Genomic DNA, 18116 nt, shown 5'->3' with positions numbered 1-18116 from the left:
TGCTCTCTGTTGAACATTATATTGCACCTCCCCTGGCAAAATGCCAAATGATAAATTTATTGATTTGCGGCATAAGTCAAAAGATTTTCACATCTGTTAAGTCAACAAATGCCTGGTTGAAGTGGACAGTTATCAAAGCAGTGTTGATACACAATGAACAAGGTGACAGACCTTATGGATGATTAAACATAGAAAAGGTGGGACACGGGGCACGCAGCGATTATTACAGCTAGTTTCAGTTTTGATCATTTTTGTGTGAGAAGAATTGGTGACAGTTTTAAATGTTTGGATTTGTTGGGAACTTGTGAGGCTTTTGTCCCATATAGTAAACTGAAGGAAATTGATATCAGTGAGTTAAATGAAAAAGAGACAGAAATAGCCACATTTAAATGAAACTGACTTAAAATGATCAAAAAAGAAATAAATTGGTAAACTTAAAGAATAAGTACTCAGTAATTATCACTGGTTGCTGATCATTTACTCTGTCTAGAAACAAAGGTCGTTAGTAAATTGTGAAACATTTTGTGTATTCTTTGATTGAATTATTAAAATATTATTAAGTTGCACAACTGTCTAGCTCCCATCAATATTATAAAAGGCATAGTGTTGATTTATTAGAATTTGGTATTTTGGATAATCTGAGAATTAAACTACACACTAAACTGCTTATATGTCAAGATCAGAAATAGCAAGGAAACACAAATTGACATTTATCCAAATTTTCATACTCTGAATGATTTTCTGTCTCAAAATCAATGGATATACTTTGGAAAATGAAGTTATTTCTGCTTCTCATGACTCATTACTTTAATCATTTTGTATTTTATCTGTATTTGTCTTTCTTTTATTAAATTAACCATAATTGAAATAAAAAAAATGCTAAAGACTTAACCACCTGGTGTACTTGACAATTTTCAAGTGACATATTTTTACCTGTACAGTACTATGTGAAAAGAATTTTACTGAGCTTAATTTCCTTACAATTAATGGTGTTTTATTATTCTTTGCCTTTTCATGGCCTTTGCTTGTTTATGATTGCACGTGATTGCAGATTAATTATATGGAGTTAGGGCGAGGTGGGGGGGGGAGGATGAAAATAAAAGCTGTTCATGGAACACAGGCAATATCTGCAAAGAAGCATAACATTAACTGATTGAATAAGCATTACTGTGTTACTGCCACTGACTGTTGATATTTTTAAGACACAAGATATCCATATTGATAGAGAACAAACAAAGAAATCTAGTTCACATAACTGTAATTGCATGCATACCCAGTAAATGTCCTTTTCTTAAGAGATCTAATTTATGAGAGAAAGCGTGCATTGATCTGCTATCTGTAATTGACATCAGATCTGCGAAGAGACAGATAAGGTTTTCACTAAATCCCATGTGACCTTGATTGAAAAGCCTTTCCGGCTTAATATCCAGTTCAGTATTTTGGACTGGATCACAGGTGTACATGTACTAGCTGGAGCCTCACAGGTGTGCTGAGACAGAGGAGACAGCCATCACAGTGTCAGCTTAAAATCACTACAGTTTTACTATCAGAATTGCAATTCTTAACAGATAAAATATACTGGATTTTTTTGGCAGGTATGTGCTTTGATTTGTTAAAAATATTTAACAAAAAAATGATAGAGTGTAAAAGTTTTTGGAAATGAGTCAGGAAATAAATTAGTCATTTGTGCAACGTGCTTAGGAAAAAATTGAGAAAACTCACTACTTTATGCTTTTTTTATTTGGGGGGGGTGATTAATAGAGTTTAATGTCCATGATAAGATGTTTGACTGCAGATGTTGCTTAATATATTGTCTGACTACTAAGAATTTTGTATCTCTTCTTTAATGAAATCATGATGCTAAATTTCACAGAGTCATCTTAACTTAAACCTATATTTCTATGTAGATCTATAAATAGGAAAATTCATACCTCGAGTCATTTCTGTGAAAACCAGTAAAACCAGTACAAGTAAACAATTTCTCTTAATTCCACTTTTTAGCCATTAGATTTATCTTTTTTATAAGGAGGAAGTTTAAGTATAGACTTATGAACAAAGTCAATATTATTGGAGACGTTATGGTGTTGTTGTAATACAGGCATACCACCGTGAGGGGAGAGGGCGTGGAGTTTTTGGCAGCCTCTCACCCCTTACCAAATCATTGGTTTCCTCCTCTAGACAAGTGAATGAAAGTCAGAAATTGTCATTAAACCACATAAAAGATGTCTTATACATACATGTGTATTTTGTTTCTATTTTTGCATCTTAATTGGTCTGCAATAGGGAAAAACAAGGAAAAAGTTTTTAAGTACATGTATTAGAAGAAACAGTTATATAATGCTTTTTTCTGACTAACTACTGTAAAGGTTGTTGTTGTGGTTAAATGTGTACATGCTAAAAAACAGTTCAATGTTTTTCAAGTCCCTGTGTCGCCAGTGTGGAATACTTCATTTCTGATGTGTTCAGAGGGAGGAGCAAACAGCATCTAATTCAGCGTCAATATTTTGCTTCAATTTGTCAACGTTTACAATGTCAGGCTTCTGCCGCACACACACACACACACACTACGACTGACTGAATCAATGGTTACTGGACCTTTTGTGAACTTTTCACACAGGTTACAGCCCACGTATAACAAAACGTGTGATTGTTGTGGTTTAATCGTTTTTTCTGTTGAAATATTTATCAATAACAGTTGGGTAATGGGACCATTAAGGGAAGTAATTCACACGGTGGTTTTCCCTGAAGGCTTTAAGCCTTCTTAGTAACGCTGGCTTCTCAGTCTGATTTGACCTGAGTTGTCTTGGTAATTTGAAAGATAAAGAAGGATGGAAGACTTTGGTGGAGTAAGATAAGATTTAATGAAAATGAGAGGATAAAAGTCTGTGTGTGATGATGATCTAACATGCTGGGTTGGTACCTTGATGTAGCTTTTGACTGAAGACTGAAAATAAAGGTGGTATTGTTTGAAGTATAAGTCTTCGGACTGTTCTTTTAAATAGATTATTACTGTTATACTGTGAGCTATACTGGTACTAATATTTTATGTTTTATTTCCAAACAATAATTACATTGAGTAATATACACAGTGCTGTCTGTCAATTAAATCAATTTTTTCGTATCTAGCTGATATACCGTCCTACAGAATTTTAAAAATTCATTCAATTATTATTTTCTTTTTTAGATATCATCTTACAGCCTGCCTCCCTGTCATTTCTAGAACTCTCCAGTGACTGCGGCCCAAGTATCTAGAGAAGACGACAGAGGATTGCGCCAGGAGAATGATTGTAATGACAGGTATGTATGGGTTTTACTTTCTTCTGCAGCAGGAGCTGAGGCATGTAGATTTGGTATCAAATTAGTAAATTGATACATTTTTAACAGTTACTACCTAGTACAGTTGGAAGAGTGGGAATTTTAGCCATGTTTTTTTTTATTATTCTGTCATTATCTATAGATTCCATCTTTTTATTATTATTGTTATTATTACTATTATTATTATTACTCACAAAAAATTATCTCAGAGAAGTAGGGCAAAAGTTAAAGATACATTGATAATGAATAATGGCACAATGTTTTAGTTAGCTGGAAGGAATGTACATGCATGAAGAAATTGAAAAAACTTCCAAGTCTGTGTCAAAAAAGTTTTCAAAAATCTCAAGAGTAATATGAGTTTTATGGAGGATGACAGAAGATACCAGTTATTTACTTCTTTCACCTGTAAGACATACTAGTGCAATTAAGTAAACTTTCTAAGAGGGATTCTTTTTTCATGTTATAGATATTGGTTTAGTAAAATACTAGACAAACATATGTTTAAGAGGGAAAAGCTGACATGAGCTTTTTCTGCGGAAAAGTGGAATTCCATGTTTTTAAATTCAATTCTGATGGTTCCTGAATTCGTCAAGGTTAGGTGTTGGGTTCCATGATAATTTTTTTTTTTTTTTGAAACGTAGGCTCATGTCTTGAGAAGAAAAATTGGTAGAAATGCATGCATTGCAATTTCGGAAGTTTCACTTTGAAGATCAGAGGGTAAATGCTAATGTGCTCATTTGATTCCATACAATTGGGATGTTTCATTTCTAGACTAGCTGCATGTGCTTGTATCTGTTTGAAGTGATATAAGATGACACATACATGATATGGAGCTTGTTATAGAAACTTCGAGATCAACCAAACTTCAATTTGGTTGTAATGCTGGATTAAAAAGAGTCATTATTGAAGGTATGTGATCAACAGTGAAACATCTGGCTTAATTTTTTTTTATTTTATCAAGTATGTTTGTTGCCTTTTGTTACATTTAAACCTAAAATAGTTGCAAGATGTTATTTGGGATATCTTGTTTCTGAGCCATGTGTCATTGAATTGACTAATTGACTTGCATTGGAAGTTACCTTAATTGCATGGCATTGGAGGTTAGATTCAAATGTAAAGCATGAAATTTAATGTTATATTTTATATAATGTGGGGAGAGAGGGGTAACAGTTTTTATTGTTCGAAATAGCTGGGTTATGGCAGACATCAGTTTATGTTAGCTACTACTGAATTGGAAGATAGGAGTCGTGAGCTGACTGTGCCTGAATGCTTGTTTTTGTTTTTAACATATATATCTTAAGTAGCTGAAATAATAATATTAAAGTTTATTGTTAAAACTAGTGTATTTTTGTTAAAAATAACTGATCAGGACCAACAGCTGGAGCACATCCAAATAGTCTCCTGTACCTGTCTTATCTCATCTGAAATAATTGACGTATTTGCTCAGCAGAGATCTGAGTTCAAACCTAATAGGATCACAGCAATCCCTTCCAGTGGCAAATTTAACAGCAATTGTTCGGTATTGTCTGTGTAATGATCACACCTCTTTTGTAATATTTGCACTTCAAGTTCCACTCAATTCCTTTACAATAGGTCCTTCAAGGGGAATTGAGTGGCTTGAAAAGGCTATTGTGTGAGATTTATGTACCCCTGAAGGGGGGTGGGCCTTACGTAGGGTTTAGAATTTTTGCTTTGGGGTCTGGGATAAACCAAGAAGGCCCAGGTGAGACATTTATATTCTAATATAACCTGCCATCAATGAAGTTTTTTTTAACCACACTCAGCATGAACTACCTTAGTTTCTTGCATGTTTTTTTTCCCTTTTTTCCTAAACTGGCTTGTTCCTCCCATCGTCATGCAGCCATCTTTTGCAAATGTCATAGTTTCTTAAGACAGTTGTTAAATTCTATTTGATTTCAGGATTTTGCTCAGAGAGAAATTTGACAATGTTTACAAAGGAGTCTTGATTTTAACTCCCGCACATTGGGCTAAGAATGCTGTTGTTGATGCAGACTTCAGTAACTTTATCTTGTTATGTTGAATTCTGTTTGGTTTTAGGATATCTGTCAGAGAGAGAGAGTTGACAGTGTGTTCAGTCAAACTTTCATCTCAGGTGCGTTCACAATACAGGGGCGGATTTAGAGCGTCTACTGGGTCTTCCAGAAGATGGTCAGATTTTCATATTTACATTGACGGGTATGTAATTTTTTCAGTCGGAAAATGGTCAAAATTGGAGGATGAATCAACAAAGATAATTTGGAAGACTGTCAGTAAATAGCTCTGGATCTGCTCCTGCAATTAAACTATCCTATAGGTAGTTCAAGCTATACCAGGACTCTCGCTGATTGCAATCAGATTAACACGATTCCTAATTGTAAATGCAATTAACCTTAATTGTGGCCAGTGACTTGCATTGCGTGAAGCTCAGATTTGGAGCTCAGATGTGGTAGAAAAAATAAATTTTTTATGTACTAGTTCTATATGATAAATAAGTGGTCTATCAATATAATGATGCAGTAGTGGAGAATTGGGAGAAGAGGCATGTGATTAAAAACTTCATAAATCTAGATACAACTATCTTGGCTATTGGCTATTAATTTTAACTGATTTACCTGGTTATAAGTATTTAACTGCTTTATATTTTCTTTATTGATTTTTGATAAAACTTAAATATTTAGATGTTGTTATAGGTATATTGTGCTAGTAGAGGAAGCCTAGAAACAGATCACTGCTGTGGCTAAGACGCGATAGTCTGACACAATCTGATAAGAACCACTAACACAATGGGTAATTTTGGCAGAAGTCTTGTTCAAGCTCTCATACACAGGTTGGGTCTGTAGTTTAGCGATTTCAAAAGAGGGGAGGGGTCATTTTCTGAAAAGAAAAAGGTGGATCTTTTTTTTTTGTCCCATTTGTTAACCCATTCTGAGAAATGACATAGAAAGGCCAGAAAGAGTGTTTTGCTCAAACCTCCCAACTCCTACAAGTATGTTGCTTAAAATATAATGTTTGAATGAAAGCATGGACTTCTCACAGATCAGTGTCAGTTGCTTCCCCTTAAAACCATCACTTAAACTGAACCAAATGCAGATTTAAATGTATGATTGCCCTAGCTGTCAAACTGTTAAAAGGTGTCAAACCTTAGGGTTTGGGATGACATATATCTCTTTGTGTAACACTGTCTGGTCTTGTCAACGTCTCGACACTTTCTGTACTTGGCTCGCCATCATCCATTTACCTCCGAATACACCCCCATTGGACATCAATCATCATTGCGCACTGCACAGTGATAGATTGGCAGCCCTTTTGCTGATACAATGTATCATGATTTGGAAAATGAATAGATTGATGGATCACTTTGACATATATTTCAGAAGAATTTATCATGTAATATTGAAGGGATTTGACAGCACTTTTCATGATTTTATGATGGGGAAGTAATTGCTATTTTGGTTTTGTTAAAACACATCTATTGATTGTTATTAAGAATTGCTTGGGGTTGATCCAGTGAAATGAACAGTAATGAAATCATATGGTGAAAATGAGAAAAAAGATTAAATGGAATAATTCATTTATAAAATATGTAAGTGTGATTTCTTGCATTCTGTGTGACTTTTTACTTCAGTTGCACGTAACATAAGTGCATTCTATACTTTTCATGCTCATATTCTAAACTATTGTTTGATATCTTTCAGATATTGTAAAGCACTGTGTGTTCTCTATCTGTGCATATAAATCTTGAAAAAATTAAGATAATTGATATTTTCTAGAACTGAAACATATAAACTAGAAAAAAGCAAAACAAGTGAGTCATAGGAAATCTTGGTTCAAATTTCCATCTATTTTAAAATCATACTGCTTCTTAGAGAAAAACATATATACCACAGATAAACATGTTCAGCTGAGGGACTGTAAATCCTGATCTATGAACTTAAACATATGATTGGTTGTGTCAAACGAAGGCAGCGACCCATGAACCCCTAGTACTCCTTAAGTCTTCATGTTGTGACAGGTGTTTTGTCAGGTTAAATGGCCTTATCCTTTCTCACCTGTCTGGAGGTGACAGTTGGCATTAAGTACTGCAATCACCGCACCATCAAGGTGCCATCTTGTGATGAATGGTTGTACTGACAAGGGCAGACAATGTTGTTAATGTCTGCTGCTGCTGCTGTTAGTTAGTGGTTAAATAAACTTGTATTTTGTCAATAACAGTATGGGACATGGGCAGTATAAGGTATCATACTGTAGGAGTTGACTTTAGAGTAGTGAAAGTATAGCATTTTTCAACGTTCAAGCTTATGAAAATCTTAGTGTTTGTTTAAGATTATTTTCCTATTTTCTATAGCTTTAGTCATTGTACTAGTCAACTTTGATCAGGTTTAGACTTGGTACCCTGTAGTTTTTGGAGACCCACTTTTGCATGTGTGTGTGTGTGTGTGTGTGTGTGTGTGTGTGTGTTTGTGTATGCTAAGGCTCGCACACTATCCATGAATCACCTTTTTCCCCCCCAAAAAAATAAAAAATAATTAAATAAACATTTTTTTACTTTTTGATAAAAGGAATATCTAATCATACTAGTATGTAATTTAAATTATTTCCCTTTACTTTCCTTTTCTAATTCTGCCAGTGAACACAGTTGTTTGTCTTGTGTTTTAACATGCACAGCACATATACCTTCAGGGTTGAGTACTATGGTATAGAATGTTCTAGAGAAAAGATGGAAATGCAACTTCTATTTTGCTCCCATGAGGTCAGATACCCCAGGCTATAAAAGAGTTATCATTGTTAGGACAGAGAAACATGGTAAGTTTGGTAATCAAAAACAAGCGAAATGTTGAATTTGGCTGCTACATGTGTACTTCAGTGTTAGATGCCATGTTGTGTGCTTTTTACTGTTAAATAATAGTCACGATACATGGACATCTGTGTGATTCTGTGTGATATTGATCTACAAATGATGCAATGAAATGCACTTCAAACTCAAATGCAAAATGGCCATTAAACTTGTCGTACTTAATTGTAATTTGGATTCCATATGATCATAATCGTTGACTCCAATGGTTTGGAACCCTCTGTTCTCCATCAAGAACCAATTTTGTTATTTTTTTTTTACACATGCTTCAGTTTTTGCACCCCTATCCATGCATATCTCCTCCCACAAATTAAACCTTGCATTTTTTTCTCCGAACCTATTCACTACCTATTTGTTAAAACCAATATGTATTTAGATCCTGCATCCAGATCCCCTTGTGTTTATGCCCCAAAAGGTGCTCCCTGGGGAAATATGATCAATAGCTAGTGAATCGTGTGGTGATTATCCAGTGTTATGCTCTCCGTAGGGTTTTCACTGACTTGATTAAGCTGCACAGTCCTGATACCGACTGCTCTATATTGATCAAATTCTGTTACTGGATAACATGCATGAGAATGTGTTTTGGTGGAGGCAGGAGGGCCAGGATACAGTTTAGGTCAACCCATGGGCATGCTGAAGTGGGCAAAGGGACAAGTGATCCCATTCTATACTGGCTTCTCTCAAAATGTGTTTATATGCCCAAACAAAACAAGAGAGACTCAAAAATATGTACATGTAGTTCATGCCTTCCCCTGATACCCCCCCCCCCCAACTCTGAATCAGCCAGGGCATACTGAACCATGTAGCAAGAATTGTAGATGTTATAGTTTGCTGTCACACAGTAGGCACTTTCTGCTGGCACAATATGGTTTGTTCATCTTATTCCTCAAAAGACAGAGGTATTTATGAAGCTTAAATCAGATTGCATTGTCTCCAGAGAATGTTATAATTAAGAAAACCATAAACTATTTATTTTTTTTATGTTGATTTATGTATGTCATTTGGCAATGAGCTTAGAGCTGGTACAAATGTGAAAGTATGGGTTTGGACCTCAACAGATGAAACTGAAGTTCAAATTTTAAAGCTTTAGTTTGTTGTTAACAGGACAGTAATTGCTTTATAAATTTTTTTTTAATTTTTGTATGCAGAAACAGTTTTTAACTGTTTATGGTGCCAGTGATGAATTGCTCATGTTGAGTTCAATAGGAAAAGCAGCCATGTGATAGAATTTTTGCTGTGAAGTTGTGTACACTACACTCATACTGATAAACAAGTAATGAACCCAATGAGTGTTTGTGGTGCACATTGTTTGGTACAATTTTTGGTGTTTTCACCAATCGTTTTTTTTTTCAGTGACTTAAACAGTGACAAACCAATTGTTTATTGGCAGCTGCTTGCAATTGGTATAGTTCTCAATGACTTGAGCAGTAATGTACCAAATAAAATATAATTTCACAGATAAGATGCAGGTATTCAGGGGCGGATTTAGGCCATCTTCTGGGTCTTCTGGAAGACGGTCAGACTTTTAAGTTTACATTGACAGGTATCTATTTTTTTCTGTCGGAAGACAGTCAAAATGAAGGATGGTAATAAAGATAATTTGGAAGACTGTCAGGAAATATCTCTGGATCCGCCCCTGGGTATTAGCGAATAAGACCTTTCCAGGTATCCAGATGACCATGACATATGAGATAAAGGTACCTTTTGCAGCAAGGATTTGGAGTATGTATTTGCAAGTTTTTTACCACTTATAATAAACTTTGCCAATTGCATGTCAGGAACCTTAAGAAGTCATCTATTGATTCCTGAAGTTCTTACAGAATCCTGTAGTAATCTGTAGGGATCTCAAGAAAATTGACTCTGAAAATTCTCCAAGGTACCAGCTACCATATGATGCATAAGTACATCATGCAGTGCTCCTGAGATATGACCTGAGAAGTCTAGTTTTATACAGAGGGAAACCAACTGGGATTTCATGGCGGCTGGGGTGGGTCTATTATAGGGACAGAGCACTGCTATTTATAACTGTCTGTGGATGTTGTAATTATTGTTGATATGATATATGATATATGAAAATATTGGCATGATTATGATATGTTGAAATATATGGAAGGATGTGAAAACATGACATAGCATGATGTTATGTGAAATATTATGAGGCGACATGGTATGGTGAGTTAATGAAATATAAATGACATGATGTGAAACATAATTAATAAGACATGATGTCCTTATGTGAAATATTGTGGTAGGGGGTGGCATGGCTGGCCTGTGCCCTAGAGATAAAAAACATGATTTAGCCTGACCCTATGTGAAATATTACACGATATGACATAATATGATGAAATATAGGCATATGATAATAACATTATGTATTGTATGGCATCATGTGACTTAACATATGGCATGTGACATGACATTTATCTGTATCTTTTCTAATATGTTGCCGTTCACAATACTGGTACGTACTGTCACAATGAAATTATGTGACATGAACTCGTGATGTACTGAATGTGCGTGATGTAGTATTATATAATATAATATGGCATGACATTTTAATACATGGCATGGCATAACTTGATTTCAAATGTGACGTGACATATGACATGATAAACAATAAATTTATAACACAGAATATTATATGCCACAGAATTAAATTGTACAGGAATTAAGGGAGTGAACAGTCTTTTTTTCAAAGTTTGGCTCACTTATTTCAGTATTCATTTCCTGGTATTAAGAAATAATCTTGATAAATTTTTAAAAATATTATTTTGAAATTAAATGTACAATTCTTCTGAATTCCAGTATTATAGTTTACATATGTATTCTAAATAGATAGATTATTATGGGTGAATAATTATATAAACTATAGATACATGTTTATTTGTATCTTGGGTCAAACTTTTATTTTATAATTCATACTAAAATGCAGTAGGATAAAATTAAATTTGAACTACATTACTTACAGATACCAGTATGGCAAAAAAGTCGGCCAAAGATTGGTACAATTATGCAGTTTTAATGATGATTATGATAAAAAAAACATTTAAAAAACATAAACAACCATAGTAAAACAGTTGTAAGTCAGAAAGCACGCATATTATCAGAAATTGAACTGCAACTCAAGTTTGCATGCAGGCTGAGCACCATCTCTGAAGACAACTAACAAGATTCCATCTGATTGCAGAAAAAAACTACCACTTGCATGTAGTGTGATTACTGAGGAGAGAAATGCAGATTTAATTGCAGTGGGTCAAGTAGAAGATTGTATTGATTTTAGGAAAGGTCGTCATCGGCAAGTTGAATTTGCTGGCTGAGATCAGCAGAAAGAGATAGCTGTAGCTACCAATTAGTTGGATGCTGTTGGCGCAGTGAACCAACTGGAAGGCATCTTGCGATTCCTTGGTGCTAGATTCACAAAGAGGTAGATGATAACATTACATAATTTTATAGAGGTATTATTATCATTGTTGTTGCATTAATTATGATAGTGAATAGAAGATATGATAAAATGAGGATTCAGCAGAGAGAGGCAACTTTTGTCAGTTAGATAAGAAAATTAATGTCTTTTTGGATCATTGGTCTGCCTTGCATGTTGCATGTGCAGTATTCTTTGTTGTAATGGTTTTGCTGTTGAGTTTTTCTCTACATAATCCATTCCGTCATTATTACAACAATTTTGATCATACACATGTATGTAAGGCAGCTTGAGAGATGCTTGAAGGTGTAAGATATATCAGAAGCATGATTCACCATATGTTTAGCAGTGTATGAAATGGTTGTCATTATGTTAAGTTATTCCGGCTACATTTGTCACTGTCAACCTGAGCCATTAGTCAATTAAGGTATATCAGGTGTGAGGGAAGGTGCGATTTTAGAATGATAGTGCAACATTGATAGAGTAAGTTGTATGTTTTTTCTACTGTTTTTTTTTTACTGTTTTAAAATTAAAAGTTTAATCATTTCATGTGCAGTATATCAGTTTTGTAAGATACTAGATAATTATATATATACTGATATAGCACACAACTATAATGCATTCACACAATGATAAGAAGATGATGGGTTTGTTATGCTTTTTTTTTTCAAATTTAAAGCAAACCAGTAGCAAGACTTAATCCTTTTAAAAACTGTCACACACAGTATAAGCATAGAGCCTCATCAACATGATTGAACCTCTGAACAGAATGCTATAGTTATTATAGAGTCATATGTCAGATAATTATGCAGTTGTTATATAATTTTATGATAAATACTTTATTGACTCATTAGGAAGGGACTATGGGCTCCTCCTGCATGTTATTGTTTAGTTGTAATATTTGTATAACAAGTTTTACTAAATTATAAAATGTGTTGTCATTAAACACTATGAATTGTTTTGTTAATTTTTTTCTAGCCTATTTGATAACCGTCTTGCCTCACTTTTAGTGACACTGTTGATGTGTTGGTCAAATGTATTACTAAGAGTACAGTGATGTAATGTATTTCTTGCCTACCCAATTAATGTAATTGGCAGTGTCTATTCCGTCATTTGAATTATTCATGGCAGGATCAGCTCTAGGCTACCTCTGCCTTATTTAATTATTGTGTAGGTCCAGCGTCCCATGCATTATTCTGTCCTCAGTTTCCACTATATTTGGGGTAGTTATTTGAATTGTGGGTACATCAATTTTCATTCAGATTCTGGTTAGGAAACTAATTTGTTTAGCAGGAGTTAACCAGTTTTTATGCTTTGTAATACCCAGTAATGGAAGCCCTTTATTCATTTATCAGAATTTCTTTCCTATTATTCTGGTACAGATATCTTACAGTTACACAGTGTACCATGCTGTAACAGTTGGTTACACAGTGTTACACTATATCTGTAGTTTGGGAGTATACTGGGTGCAATACTGTAATGGTTGGTTACATAGTGTTACATTGTATGCATAGTTTAGGAGAACACTGAATGCAATACTGTAGCTATTGGTTACATAGTGTTACATTGTATTCATTATTGCAAGTAGACTTAGTACAATATTGTATATGTTGGTTACATGCTGTTACATTGTATCCATAGCTTTGGGATAACACAGTAGAATACTAACTGTTGGTTACACAGTGTTACATTGTATTGATTTTGGGAGTCATTCCCCCCTGCCTTTCCTAATGTACTTCAATTATACATTGATTATAGGCCTTTAGTCATTGAGGCATTACACATCTTGTGCAATAATGCACACTTTGATATTGGAGCTTTTCATTTTATTTATTTATTTATTTATTTTATTTTTGAATTTTTGCTTCCACAATTTACCCTGCTTAGGTATAATATTTATGTCCCTTTTGGTTGGAAAGTCACTAGTTATTTGATTTTATAACTTTGATTGTCAGTTAAAGCTCTTCATTTTAATATATACAACTTGTTAACTATGTGTGAATATATTCTGAAATGATTACACATTTTATTTTCAAATTAGAAGATATACTTTTGGTAGATCATCATCAGTACTAAATAGACAATTCTCTCTTCAACACTTAACTTTGGATAGGTACGATCAAGATTTCATGCTTTGGTTAAAAAAACAAAAAACAAAAACAAAAAAAAAATTAATCACAGATGCTTAAACAAGAGTATGGCAATTGTAAGTGTGCACTTACATGACGTTTGACAAATGCTTTCACACAAGAAAGTTGGAATTATTGCAGTTTGGGTTGCAGCTGTCCTGTTACATTCAACATCTCAAAACACTATTTTTTGCACCAATCTTGCTGTATGTGCTGGAATTAGGCCCAGAATGCTAATTGAAATGCTTTCTTTTCACAGCCAGAGGCGGTAGACAAATATATTGACCATGGTCTATATCATAAACTGGAAGGATTGGCAAAGAAGGTGACTGAGTAAGAGCAAGTGCAAGAAAATTGATATACTTAAAAGATTTTCTCCTCAAGCTGTTATTGTTATAGATTTATGATGAAACAGCATGCGGTTTAGCTGTACTCATGTTTATCTATTTATACATGTATATACAGCATATCCATCTCTCTATCCTTCCATCCAACCACCCATCCACCCATACACCCAACACCCACCTACTCATTCATCTACCACATACCTATACACCCAACTCAGACCCACATACCCGCCCATTCATCTATCCAAACACATTGACCCGGCTACAATGTATCCATACACCCAACACCCACCCACATACATTGGTGTATCCATCTAACCTTACACCCAACATCCACCCACATACCTACCCATTCATCTATCCCTGCACCAACCCAACTACTGATTTTTCATTTTTTTCTGAAATATGGGTGTTTTTCTAAATACATGTATGATAAAGGTGAGGAGATGTATTTGCAGATTCTTAAGTATGAACAAATAATAACGGCATATAACTGGTAGAAGTTGCATCTCTTTTTAATTGTTAGCAAATCCACATTAATGACTTGCTAGACTAGTAATGCTAAATAGGTTGATTAAAAATGACAATGATAAAAAAAAGAGCATAATGATAAAAAGGATGGGAAAAAAAGCTTATTAGGGGCAATTACTTTAGGTAGGGTCTGTAAATTACTGGATTATATGCTCCCAAAAAGATAAACTAATCCCAAAGGTATTTGTCTTTCCGAATGCATGGATTAGTTCTTAAATTATCGTGATTCAATTACAAAAAAGAGGACTTTGTGAACATTGAGGATGATTTTTTAAAATTATTTGTTGTTTATACAGTAGGTGTATTTGTATGCTTGTGTATTGTTTTGGTTGAATGACGTTATACAGACTTAAACAAAATATTTAAAAATATTTTTAAAATGCTGTCTTGAGATAATTATATTGATCTATGAACAAAGTTTTGTTGCTCATCAAAGAAATATTTCTGTCTTGGTTGCACTTTCAATTTACTAAAAGTTATTTATTTTTTTCTAGATCACCTGTGGAACTGACTCATATGCTTCAGAAGCAGGTCCAATATTTTAACCGCCTGTTTTTATGTGGTAAGTGGTACTTTGTAAAATAATTACACTTAACAGTTTTTAAAACTTTTGATTATAGAAAAAATGTGCAGTTTGATGAATGTCTTCTCCCACAAACACATATTTTCTCACCACAATCAATGTATATGGAAAGTTTGTGAACTCTAAATGGTAACTTGGTTATTTTCTCATCTTGAACATTGACTATATATTTTCATTATTTAATTATGTGAAAAAAAAAAGAATGGTATGGCAAGTAATCGCTTAGTTTGGAGAGAATAATCCTGATGTGGATGTTACATTATGCATCTCCTATGGAAGCGGAGGACTTTTTTTCTTTTTATTCTTTTGGAGGGGGGATTCTATATATTTCAGGGCTCATCCTTTTCTTTAAGCAATTTTATAGTATTAATATTACCTTTCATTATGGGGGGGGGGGGGGGGGTAAATTGCCTAAAATGTGCATGTCTTTTGTTTGTACATTTTTAGCACTGCAATATAAGATCCCCTTGTACTGGGTACTTGATTCCCAGGTTTTCCCATAGTGCTGTGTAAACAAATAATGTATGACGTAAGATTCCTGATAGGTAGTCATTTGCCTGACTTTTCTTTTGTAATGTATGTATAGGCCAAAAAAAAAAAAACTGCCTGCAAGTAGTAGAAAATTGTGCCACGAAATTGTATTATTTCCTCACTCTGGCAATCACAACATCTAATACAAGATGAGAGCTATCGCACTAACTTTTGTGATACCACTCAAGTTGCAAGTTGTATTTTATCACAAATACTTCAATGGTGAAGTGTTTATACTGCAAACGTTCTGATATTTTTCCTGCTGCTAGGAGAGATGCAGCTTCAATAACAATGATGAGGGTTTGTGTAAAAAGATCTGAGTTTTTCTTATTGGGAAGTGTTTGCTGGGAAATTTAAGAGGAGTGGGAATGGTGGAGTGAAGTGTTAGTGCAAGTGGTCGTGACGTGACTTTTTTACCATCTTGGGATAACATTTACTTTGTGTGGGAATTGGATCAAATAATACGTCCAGTTTCCATCTTACACTGGAAAATCTGCTCTTTTGTGTTATTTAGTGAAGCTTTTTTTTTTTTTTTTTTTTTTTTTTTTTAGATTTCACATGACTGATTTGAAGAGAGAAAAAATTAACGTATCTTGCTCCTTCATCCCTCCTCTAAGTATAGCTTTGACCTTCTGTTCCTAAAGGTGATATTTTCCTTGAAATCAGTTTATTCCTATCTCTAAGTAGAATGACCTTTTCCTGGCAGACATATTACAGGTTTATTTGCTTTGTATGAAATAATCCGGTAGATATAGGTTTAATGTTTCCCCTCAATAGTATGTTTAACCCAATAATTGTACATATGTTATTAATGAAGAAAGACAGTGATACTGAAACTCGGGGTAAAATTTGCCATCATTTGGGAAAATCTTATACTGTATATTTGGTAAATAAAACAAAAAGCTTTTCTTTGAAGATTATGAATTATCTTTTTATATGGTTAAAAGGTGGTGGGGTGTGTGGGGGGGGGGGGGGGGGGAGGGGAGATAAGGTAAAGTAGTTAATGGATTCCACTCATATGTATTATAAATCCTGAGAAAATAAGACCTTGTCTGACTAATATTTTTGAAAAATATTTTGTACACTAAAAGATGTGCAGCACATATTTTTGGATTTCCTTGTTTAACTTGGCTATTTGATTCTGAGTCTATGTTTGGATGAAACAGTTGCTGTTGGGCCTTTGATGGGGTGTCTGTGTGTAGTCAGGTATGTTCAGGTGTATAGATAACCAGTGCTCAGGTATAAAAACACCTGTAATCCTCACTCTGTTAGTGTCCAGGTGAGATGACAAATCCCTGCTGTTTTCATTCTTCATCCAAAATATTCTTTTATTTGTATACAATTAGAAAATGTTTATAAACAAATCGGCCAGAACTAAGTAGAGTTTAAGATCAAAGGGAATTGGTGCTCTACCGGCTGATCATAATTGGCAAATATCAGGCTAGGATGGCATTGGATTAATTTCCGAGGTTTTGACTTGGCCAACAGTTTAGGCTGGAACATTTTTGTTGCTGTAATTAGCATGGTGGCTGTGTAGGGCCGAGGGCAGTACCAGAAGGTCAGGAGACGGTTTTTTGGTAAAGTGTAGGTGACGGGAATATTGAGGTGAGTAACAAGGAAATGGTTGATTGCAGAGAACTTAAAGCATATTTGATCTGGTCAGAAGAGTTTTTTTTTGATTCAGTGAAGTTATGTTTTAAAATTACCAGTTTCTAAAGTACACTTATGTAGTGAATGCACTTTGGAAAATACAGTGGCTGAAAAAAATGTTTGATCTCTTCATTTAATCTCTTTAGTGCTTTTTTTTGTTTAGTTTATATGCTTTTTTTTCCCTCATTTAACTTCACGCTCTCTCTCTCTCTCTCTTTCTCTCTCTCTCTCTCTCTCTCTCGCAAAAGTTTAGTGCAGTTGCCCCACTGCAATACAGGGATGTAAAAACCAGCCTAAGGCAAACAGAGGTTTCACACTACATCAAGAACTGCTTGAAATTGCAATTAATATACATGGCTGGTTCAATCGGATAAGCAATGAAAAAAATGCACTGACCGTGATTCTAATTCTCTGTCATTTCTTGGTGTTAATTGTACAAATGTGCATTAATTTAGATGGAAGCTCAGTAGAGGTATTGATTAGCTATAATAATTCCTGTAATCACGGCTTAAGGCTACTGCTTTTTTGCACTCATTATGTTTTCTCTCTCTCTTTTTTTTTTAGGGGAGGAAATTTGTTTCATGTCAAAAAAGATTTTCGGTACATTTGTTAAGCTGATTAAGCTTTTAACCAATTATATTTATATCTTAAAAGTAATCTTGTCATAATTATTTTTCATGTGTTTATTTTATTTTATTTTGGGGAGGGAGAAATTGTGGAATTTTGGATTTAGTATCTTTTTTGATATGGTCAATAAGTA

General features: G+C 34.3%; 1 long non-coding RNA gene across 3 annotated transcripts in view; it reads left to right on the top strand.

Annotated features, from left to right (window-relative positions):
* Positions 1-18116, top strand: part of LOC106174501 (uncharacterized) — a 50481-nt gene that overhangs the window by 12401 nt on the left and 19964 nt on the right. For all 3 annotated transcript variants that reach the window (XR_015335622.1, XR_015335621.1, XR_015335620.1), the window contains 2 exons: positions 3185-3297; positions 15087-15154. This is a non-coding gene — a long non-coding RNA (uncharacterized LOC106174501). The remainder of the gene's footprint in view (positions 1-3184; positions 3298-15086; positions 15155-18116) is intronic.

The sequence above is a fragment of the Lingula anatina genome, chromosome 7 (genome assembly GCF_051362555.1).
Source record: "Lingula anatina isolate TDL-2025a chromosome 7, LinAna3.0, whole genome shotgun sequence".
Classification (NCBI taxonomy): domain Eukaryota; kingdom Metazoa; phylum Brachiopoda; class Lingulata; order Lingulida; family Lingulidae; genus Lingula; species Lingula anatina.
Note: the sequence above shows the minus strand (reverse complement) of the source record. Positions and strands in the feature narration are given on the sequence as shown.